This window comes from Rattus rattus, chromosome 7 (genome assembly GCF_011064425.1).
Source record: "Rattus rattus isolate New Zealand chromosome 7, Rrattus_CSIRO_v1, whole genome shotgun sequence".
Classification (NCBI taxonomy): Eukaryota; Metazoa; Chordata; class Mammalia; order Rodentia; family Muridae; genus Rattus; species Rattus rattus.
In genome coordinates, this window is record NC_046160.1 from 34,382,002 (window position 1) to 34,393,079 (window position 11,078).

Consider the following 11,078-nt stretch of genomic DNA (forward strand, 5'->3'; position numbering starts at 1 on the left):
GAGAGTCTAGGCAGAGGCTGAGTCCCAAAGTAGCCAAGTAGTGGTAAGGAGCAAGCATATGCCTTACTGGCTGGAAGGAGAAAGAAAAATTCCAAACATTGGTAGTAGATTTGGGCTGTGTGAAGAACAGATAGGCTCAGTACAGATTCTTTAGGGAACTCAGAAAAGTCAAGGCTCATGGCTCAGTGTTTAAGACTACCACTCCCAGGAGGTATGAGGTCAAGAAGGGACTATAACAGTGAACTAGCTACCTTCATAGAGGAAAAACAACATTTCCAGGGTGGTATTTTCAAGACTTAACTATTGATCTTATGTGTCTTTTGAAATACATTTGGGCCTCACTAGCCAATAAAGATTGTATTCTTGTTTTTGTCCTACAAATTTTATTAATTGTGGTAAAAAGCAGATCTTTAAGAAAAAAAAAATCAAAACTTAAACAAAAGAAAACAAAAAACCCTATTCAAATGCAAACTCTATTCCATTGAGTTGAGCTTTGAGCTCAAGCTACCTTTAGAGATTTAATGATAAGCATATACCATCAAGGTAAAACTCTCAAAGGAAAATCTATTCTTAGCTGGATGTGTTCATGTGCCAATCATGGGAGAACTTTTCACCCCAAGCATATTCTAATGCATACATATCCCTCATATGTCCCTGATATAAAAGCAGGGAAAGCAGAATGTATAGGACCCCGGGCAAGGGTAAAAGTCTGGTGCTCCTGTTCCACTTGAATTGTTTTCTGTCTACTCCTGGTCTTGACCTTCTGGGCTTTGCTGTTATCACCAGAAGTATGAAGCTCAGATTAGAGGGCTGGTGTGGCACATTAGAATATGTCTTTAATTCTTTGCTCACACAAACTGTAGAATTCATAAAGACTACATATAGGTGATGGGCAGGGACCAATAAGATGGCTAAAACTCAGAAACCTGTCAGCAAAGGAAGCCACCTTCAGCTAGATACAGGGGACGTCTTCTGGACACAATACCAGAGAATCAGTTATGAGACTAAATGAGTGAAGCCGTGAATATATAATAATTCCTGCCAAGGGTGGGAGGGGATGACTTAGGGGCTGACAGACTGTAGGTCATAAGTTCTTACGCAGGAGAAAAAGTAATTGAGGAGGATGAGGTCACATCAGAGGCAGCAGGCTGGTATGGGGAAGGCTAGGGAAACCAGTAATGCCTGTGCTTATAGAGTTATCAAATGTGCACCTTTCTCATTAAGAGCAGAATCTTGTAGCTAAGCAGAGCTCATATCCCAGAAGATCAGGCAACCTTGGGGTAACAGTGAGGCAACAGGTGAGTACACCAGGCAGGTCCCTTTCCTAAATCTTGTCATCTTCAGGGAAGATTTTTCCCATGTCTTCATTACCTCCTGCGCCACTTAGGCTCTGAAGTGTTTCAGGACAACTGGAGTCTACAGGGGCACATTTACATGTGTTGTAGGTAACTAAAACTCACAGTTGGAAAGACAATAAGTGCTTCCTCCTAAGGACTTATCAATAGTGGACCTTTCTAGCCAGGATAAAGATTATATTGAGGAAGCAGATACTTGAGAATGTGACAAAGGGTTGTGACTGTTGCCAAGGGCTCATGATCCAAGTTATTTGAAAGCTGAAGTAGGAGGATTAGAAGTTCAAGTTCTGTCTAGGCTCCAGAGCAAGTTCAAGAGTAACCTCAGTGACTTAGTGAGAATCCCCCCACCCCACCTCAAAAATAAATGTGAAATAAGGTCTGGTAATGTAGGTTCATGGCAACTCTTTTTATTAATATTGTTTCTTTGTTAGACAGGTTTTAGTTCATATAACAAAGGGTCTCACTCTGTCTTAGGTTGATCTTGAATTTACTATATAATGCAGAGTGGCTAGAATTTCCAGGAATCCTATCTCAGTGTCCAGAGTTCTAGCATTGCAGGCGTGAGCCGCCATACTCTCTTGACAGAATTCCCCCTTTGGTTTATTTTGGTTAGCACCTCACTATGGTTCCCCTTATTGGTAGTCTTGGGTTTCATCCCCAAATTAGATGGATTCAATCTGAATGCTGCTTGAAGAGAAATTCCCTTGGAATAAGAGCCATCTCTTTCATGCACTGTTACAAATGAATTTTAAATACCAGTGCTTGATTTCTTAGAATATTTTAAACTATTTTAAACTATATTTCCCTAGAAAATTATACTGCCATGACTGAAATTGAGAAGTCTTTTCAAAGCTGGGTAACAACCCATTATTTGTCTTATGAAGCTTAATAAATTGTGCCATGAATGTTGAAGAACTTTCAAATAAATTCAACAAATTTCAGTATCAACGATTATAAAGTTTGACTTGACAATTATGTGGAATCCATCATACAGTATGCACCTAAGTCTAGCGCTATCATATTCTGGCAGATGAAGAAATGGGGTTTATTGAATGTCAGCAAACTGCTCAGAAATTGTTGATATTTTCTCAAGGAAACAATTTGTTAAGAAGCTCAGCCTTCGCCTTTTAATCCCACAGGGTCTTTCAAATATACTTCTTTAAAAGTCTGAACACATCCATGGTATTTAATTACCACCAAAGACAATAGATGTTATGTAACAACTTCCTGGGTTCATGAGTGCACATATAGTCACCATAAATCAGGCACCAATGATCTACCAAAGAGACAGTTCCAAACAAACCTAGACTGCATATCAATTAACTTAATTATAGTTACTAGCGATATGAGTGAGGGATTACATTTGAGAATATAGGTGTGATATTACTTACAAGAGTTTATATAATTAAAAAATGGCTATACCACTGGGGGAAATGTTTCTTTTTCCTAGCAACGTTTAACAGGTTATATATCCTCAGTGCGGGGTAGAATTTTAAACCCCTTTCCCATCTGTTGTCAACTACACATATAACACGAGTTAGGAGCAGTGCTCGCATAAACACCCGCCTCTTCTCTGCAATAGGACATTAATGTTCCAATCTTTTGTGGGTCTAATGCTGGCTGGAAATCAATAGCTCCTGAGCGCAGAAGAACACAAAACCAAGCACTTTAAACAGAGAGCCATGTCAAGTAACAGAGAAATCAGTACCCAGAATGTTTCCTCACTGTTGAAATTCAATCCAAATGGAGCAAGGATTTCTGGGTATTTTGGGAGAGCTCCACATTGCATTGCCAGCCTCTGAGTTAAACATGCCTTCCCTGGACGGCTTGAGGGCACTGTTCACTTAGATTGGAAATACTTCTGTTATAATTTTACTAATTTTAAAACAATACTCTCATTTCTTCTGAAATTTCATTTTTAAACATTTGTTTAATCATTGTGCAAAGGGAAAATGTATTTATTTCTAAATCAATATTTTTGTTTTGTTTTATTTTTTTTTATAGACCTTAGAGCATGTCTTAGTTGGGGAAAAATATACTGTAGACCACAAGTCCTGAAAAGTAGAGCTTAGAGCCTCTACGACCTTTGTGTGGAATATCAAAGCCAATGGTTTTATTAGTCTTGTGTTCAAGACTCTTAATTAATCTCCTTACAAATGGACCTAAATCAGCTATGTAGTCTCCGATACTGAGTAGGCTCAGTCAGGGCCAATGCCTGAAAAAGGTTTTGATATGTTTTCAGTGAATCAACAATGTATACTGAGTGTTCTTGTCCCCTGCCATCTAGTGTGGACACATGAACACAGAGCAGAAGTTTTTCTGGTGTTGAATAAGCACTAAACACCATCCATAACGTATAGACACGTTGTTTATACTCTGTGAAAGAAAGCTCACTGGGAAGTGTGTTGCAGACATCTGGACCATTATTATTGTAAATAAACCAGCAATTGCCTCCTAAGATAATAAAGGCATCTCCCATCCAAGCACAAACCCTCCTCAGACCCATAACTCCGTCATGTTACCTAACAAATAGATCACATTGAAATGGTCAGTTCATTTCAGAGTTATCTTCTAGGTACTTTTCTGTTGGTTAAATTTACTCAATCCAAAATTCATTCTTTTTATTCTTGGACTCCAGAATTTTACACATTTTCAATCTGCTTTTCTTATTTTTTTTCCATTCCAGGTAGGTGGTATCAGGGAATGTCTCAAAATATGAATGCACCTGTTTCCTCTTGGATACGTTCATATTATTAAACACTTGAAAGTTTCCTCCGCAGTGCCGTGTCACTTATGTAATGTCCCTTCTTGATGTAACTTATGAATTATCATTTAGATCATTGGTAAAACAAGCTCCCGCTATGGGCTGTGTGGCAGCACCCCTTGGATGGCAGCTGATTCCTCTCATCTACTAGAACTACTTCTTCAATTCTCATACCACGCAATGATTTTTATAAGATTTTTTTTTTATTTTTGTGTATCTTTGTGTGCTCTGAATGTAGGCACACAGAAATGCAGTGCCTATAGAGGCCACAAGGAGACATCAGATCCCCTGGAGCTAGAGTCCTAGGAGGTTGCACTTTATCAAGTGGGTACTGGGAACTGGACTCTGGTCCTGTACAAGCAGAACAAGCTCTCTTAACTACTACATCAACACGCATGTTGTGTCTTAAGTAAATGTGAATTCTATGTCCAGGGTGCTTTTACAGGATTGGAAAACATAGTCATAATATGAAAATCAGCTTTCCACCACTGCGAGGTAAATATGTCAACAACAACAGCAACAAAGAACACACTAGGGAAACTTTGCTTTCCCCCATGCTTAGGTTATAAAGAAAGCCTGCTTAGGTGTGCCTGGCTTCATTGCTCTAAATAAAGCTCACAGCTTATAATGTCAGCCAGAATATCCAGTTGAAATATTTTCTTAGATTTTAAAAATTATGTACCATTATTGTGTGATGTGGGAAGGGCACCTTCCACACTATGCCAGTGGAGGGCAGGGAACAGCCTCTGGGTTCAATTTTCTTATTTGTGTGAGTTCCAGGAATTCAACTTAGGTCACTGGCTTAGACAATAAGTGTTTTTGTTTTAAACCATAGGGAGGCATTTATTTAAAAGATTATATTTGTATGTTGATACATTTGTACTTGATTTGCAGATGATACATAAAGGCAAAAAGAACTATTGTAGTATGCCAAGACTAAATTCTAAGATGTGTGTGTGTTTGTGTGTGTGTGTGAAAGAGAGAGAGAGACAGAGACAGAGACAGAGACAGAGACATAGAGACAGAGAGAGACTGAGAGTGAGAGACAGAGAGAGACACACAGAGAGAGGATTTCTAAATGTGATGCCCCCGTCCTAAGTTTGTTACTATAGTACCACCTTGATCCTTAAAGTTGGCTATGAAATAAAGCCCGGTTTTACACTAAAACTCAGGGAATGATACAAAGGGCATTTTTCTTTTCTTTGATAGCTGTTGCTAACATTGAACATCATGGCAATAGATCCCAATTAATAGCTCTTGAGTCCAGCCCAAACAGGAGCGTCCTACTAGAGGTTATGTAGTCTTAGGCAGAATGCAGTGACATTCATACAAGAATGAGTATCTGGGAGGCCCTTTGGGGAATATGGTAAACTCCAGTGTATGCGTAGGAGTCAAAGTTAACACACAGCTTACTTATAGCCAAAATTCTGCTTTCTAATTTGGTAAGGTCCAGGGTAGAACCAATTAGGTTTTTTTGTTTTGTTTGTTTGTTTGTTTTTTGTCATTTAAGTTGCTATGATGCTGATGCTGGGTTCTCCACTCCAGGAGATCCACTGCCTTTGTGAAACCATATGGCAAGCAAGGTGGTTGATGGGTGTTTTCACAGTCCTTTTATTCTAATTCATCAGCAGGAAATTAAGTTTTATCTTTTGTGGTTTGGATTCTGTGTAGATTGAACTCCATGTCATTCTGAAAGAAATCTTAAGACACAGAAGAAAATGTCCCCAGCTTTGCAGGTAATATTACTGGAACTTGCCAGAAAGAAGATACAACTTTCAGTGCAGTGAACTTGCCTGTGAGGATAACCAGGTGCCATCAATAGCAAAACTATTCTATTTTGAAAACCAGCCAAAATGATTCTACTCTCCTGACATTTTGAAGTTAGTATTTTATAACTGGCTTCAGCATCATAATACCATCTTTCCTTTGAGTCATTTGTGTTGTAATTGCTTTAAACTTTCAAATAGCTTCTGATAACCTCATTAAATTGGATTTCATCAAGAATTCTGGAGAACCTTTTTAAAGACCTAGAAAGTTGTTTTTTCTTTTCTTTTATCTGCCCATGAATTGTCTTATAGTTTGATTTCTGCCGCTAGACGTTGCTAATTCTTTGTCTGTGAGCTATCTCATGTCAGAAGAGCTAGCTTGTCTTCTCTTACGCTCATATGTCTGCTCATTCTTTCTTTAAGAAAGGAAAAGACAGGTCATTCAAAGTCATGTGTTTGAACTTTGTCTTTGAGCTGTTTGGGCCAGACTATCCCATTACCCTTCCACATGCCCTTGGGAATGTGAAAGCAGATTCTTCAGCCTTTTAGCATCCAAAATATTTTGACATGGTAATAGGATGAAGATGAAAAGAAATGGAGATTTTATTTTTTTTATCTTTTAGTTTTACTGTCCATTTATTTTTTAGGAAGCTAAAATTTTGATAATATTCAATATATGTCAGGCACAGAATCAGATGATTTATATACATTGCTTCAGATAATTACACATGAACACTATTAAGTGAAATTTGCTTGCAATAATAAATGTCTTCATAGCCTGGAGAGTTTCTAGTACATCATGTAACATAGTATATGGCATCTTCAATGTGTCTTAGTGGTGGAGTAAAGGCAAGATGATTAGAAAGAGTTGAAAGATAACTTCTCAAATAGCAATTTAGAGGTAAAGAATGCTCTGGAGACATTCAGGAGGATTCTGAAGCTACAAAGCTCATTCCTATGGAACATTTCCTCCAATAAAGCCATGTTTCCAAGTCCTTCTCAAACAGTTCTTCCAACCAGGAAGCAAGCATTCAAATATATAAGCCTACTGGGGGTGAGGGGAACTCATTCAAACCATCACTAAAGCTAATATTGTGAATAATCATACTCAAGAAAGCAATGGTAGCCATGTCATAATGGTCAACTGGATACTTGCAATTTTAAAAAACCCTTCCTGTGATATCTCTAGTTTTTAAATATTAAAGTGCAAATCAACTTGAATTTGAGAAATGGGGTACAAAGCCAAGCAAAAAGAATTCTCAAAACGACACCCTTCATAATAGACCCAAATAATATAAAAGTACCTGTTGTGACTTTAACCAAGCAAGTAAAAGATCTGTACAATAAGAACTTCAAGACACTGAAGAAAGAAATTGAAGAAGACCTCAGAAGGTGGAAAGATCTCCCATGCTCATGGATTGGCAGGATTAATATAGTAAAAATGGCCATTTTACCAAAAGCGATCTACAGATTCAATGCAATCCCCATCAAAATACCAATCCAATTCTTCAAAGAGTTAGACAGAACAATTTGCAAATTCATCTGGAATAACAAAAACCAGGATAATAGCTAAAACTATCCTCATCAATAAAAAGGACTTCAGGGGAATCACTATCCCTGAACTCAAGCAGTATTACAGAGCAATAGTGATAAAAACTGCATGTATTGGTACAGAGACAGACAGATAGACCAATGGAACAGAATTGAAGACCCAGAAATGAACCCACACACCTATGGTCACTTGATTTTTGACAAAGGAGCCAAATCCATCCAATGGAAAAAAGATAGCATTTTCAGCAAATGGTGCTGGTTCAACTGGAGGTCAACATGTAGAAGAATGCAGATCGATCCATGCTTATCACCCTGTACAAAGCTTAAGTCCAAGTGGATCAAGGACCTCCACATCAAACCAGACACACTCAAACTAATAGAAGAAAAATAGGAAGCATCTGGAACACATGGGCACTGGAAAAAATTTCCTGAACAAAACACCAATGGCTTATGCTCTAAGATCAAGAATCGACAAATGGGATCTCATAAAACTGCAAAAGCTTCTGTAAGGCAAAGGACACTGTGGTTAGGACAAAAGCGGCAACCAACAGATTGGGAAAAGATCTTTACCAATCCTACAACAGATAGAGGCCTTATATCCAAAATATACAAAAAGAACTCAAAAAGAAAAGTTAGACCGGGGAGACAAATAACCCTATTAAAAATGGGGTTCAGAGCTAAACAAAGAATTCACAGCTGAGGAATGCCGAATGGCTGAGAAACACCTAAAGAAATGTTCAACATCTTTAGTCATCAGGGAAATGCAAATCAAAACAACCCTGAGATTTCACCTCACACCAGTGAGAATGGCTAAGATCAAAAACTCAGGTGACAGCAAATGCTGGCGAGGATGTGGAGAAAGAGGAACACTCCTCCATTGTTGGTGGGGTTGCAGACTGGTACAACCATTCTGGAAATCAGTCTGGAGGTTTCTCAGAAAATTGGACATTGAACTGCCTGAGAATCCAGCTATACCTCTCTTGGGCATATACCCAAAAGATGCCCCAACATATAAAAAAGACACATGCTCCACTATGTTCATCGCAGCCTTATTTATAATAGCCAGAAGCTGGAAAGAACCCAGATGCCCTTCAACAGAGGAATGGATACAGAAAATGTGGTACATCTACACAATGGAATATTACTCAGCTATCAAAAACAACGAGTTTATGAAATTCATAGGCAAATGGTTGGAACTGGAAAATATCATCCTGAGTGAGCTAACCCAATTACAGAAAGACATACATGGTATGCACTCATTGATAAGTGGCTATTAGCCCAAATGCCTGAATTACCCTAGATGCCTAGAACAAATGAAACTCAAGACGGATGATCAAAATGTGAATGCTTCACTCCTTCTTTAAAAGGGGAACAAGAATACCCTTGGCAGGGAAGAGAGAGGCAAAGATTAAAACAGAGACTGAAGGGACACCCATTCAGAGCCTGCCCCACATGTGGCCCATATATATACAGCCACCCAATTAGATAAGATGGATGAAGCAAAAAAAGTGCAGAAGTGTAGATCGCTCCCTGAGAGACACAGCCAGAATACAGCAAATACAAGGCGAATGTCAGCAAAAACCACTGAACTGAGAATAGGACCCCCGTTGAAGGAATCAGAGAAAGAACTGGAAGAGCTTAAAGGGGCTCGAGACCCCATATGTACAACAATGCCAAGCAACCAGAGCTTCCAGGGACTAAGCCACTACCTAAAGACTATACATGGACTGACCCTGGACTCTGACCTCATAGGTAGCAATGAATATCCTAGTAAGAGCACCAGTGGAAGAGGAAGCCCTGGGTCCTGCTAAGACTGAACCCCCAGTGAACTAGACAGTTGGGAGGAGGGCGGCAATAGGGGGAGGGTGGGGAGGGGAACACCCATAAGGAAGGGGAGGGGGGAGGGGGATGTTTGCCCGGAAACCGGGAAAGGGAATAACACTCGAAATGTATGTAAGAAATATTCAAGTTAATAATAAAAAAAAAAAGAATTCTCAACTGAGGAATATCAAATGGCTGAGAAGCACCTAAAGAAATGTTCAACATCCTTAGTCATCAGGGACATGCAAATCAAAACAACCCTGAGTTTCTACCTCACACCAGTCAGAATGGCTAGGATCAAAAACTCAGGTGACATCACATGCTGGCAAGGATGTGGAGAAAGAACACTCCTTTTGTTGGTGAGATTGCAAGCTGCTACAACCATTGTGGAAATCAGTCTTGTGGTTCCTCAGAAAATTGGAAATGGCATGACCTGAGGACCAAGCTATACAACTCCTGGGCATATACCCAAAAGATGCTTCAACATGTATCAAGGATACATGCTCCACTATATTCAGAGTAGCCTTATTTCTAATAGCTAGAAGATGAAAAGAACCCTCAATGTCCCTCAACAGAGGAGTGGATACAGAAAATGTGGTACATTTACACAATGGAGTACTACTCAGCTATCAAAAACAATGACCTCATGAAATTCATAGGCAAATGGATAGAACTAGAAAATATATTGTGTGAGGTAACCCAGTCACAAAAGAACACACATGATATGCACTCACTGATAAGTGGATATTAAGCGAAAAGCTCAGAATACCCACTATACAAATCACAGATCATATGAAGCTCATGAAGTAGAAGGACCAAAATATGGATGCTTCAGTTCTTCTTAGAAGGGTGAACAAAATGCTCACAGTGGGTAGAGGGTGGGAGGGACTTGGAAGGAAGAGAGGAGAGGGAGGGAAAAGGAGGGAAGTTTCAGGTATGGGAGGAAATGGAAAATTGAACAGAGGTATGTGACAATGGGGGGCAATCGGGGTCTGGGAGGGTAGCCATCAGAAAGTCTCAGATACCAGGAAAGCAAGAAGTTCCAAGCACCCAAAGGGGATGAGATTAACTGAAATGCCCAACAAAGGGGAGGGAGAACCTGTAGAGATGATATCCAGAGGTTAGGCAAATGGGGCTACCCACTCATCTCCAATATTTTAACCCAGAATTGGTTTTGTCTAAAGAAAATGTGTGGAGAAAAGTGAAGCAGAGATTGAGGGAAAGGCCACCCAAAGACTGCCCTACCTGAGGACTTATCTCATATACAGACACCAAACCCAGACACTATTGCAAATGCCAAGAAATACTTGCTGACAGGAGCCTCATACAGCAGTCTCCTGAGAGGATCTGCCAGAACCTGACCAATACAGATGTGGATGCTTGCAGCCAAACATTGGACTGAGTATGGGGACCCCAATGGAAGAGTTAGGGAAAGGACTGAAGGAGCTGAAGGGGTTTGCAACTCCATAGGAAGAACAACAATATCAACCAACCAGACCATGGCAAAGCTCTCAGGGACCAAATCACTAACCAAAGAGTACACATGGAGGGACTCAAGACTCCAGCAGCATAAGTAGCAGAGAATGGCCTTATCTATCATCAGTTGAGGAGAGGCCCTTGGACCTATGAAGGCTTGATGCTCTTGTAGGGGAATTCTAGGGTGGTGATGTGGGAGTGGGTGGGTGGGTAGGGGAGCTCCCTCATAGAAGCAAGGGGCAGGGGATTGGACGGAGGTTTGTGGAGGGGAAATTGGAAAAGGGGATAACATTTGGCATGTAAATAAATAAAATACCCATAAAAATGAATGGGTGGATGGGTTGT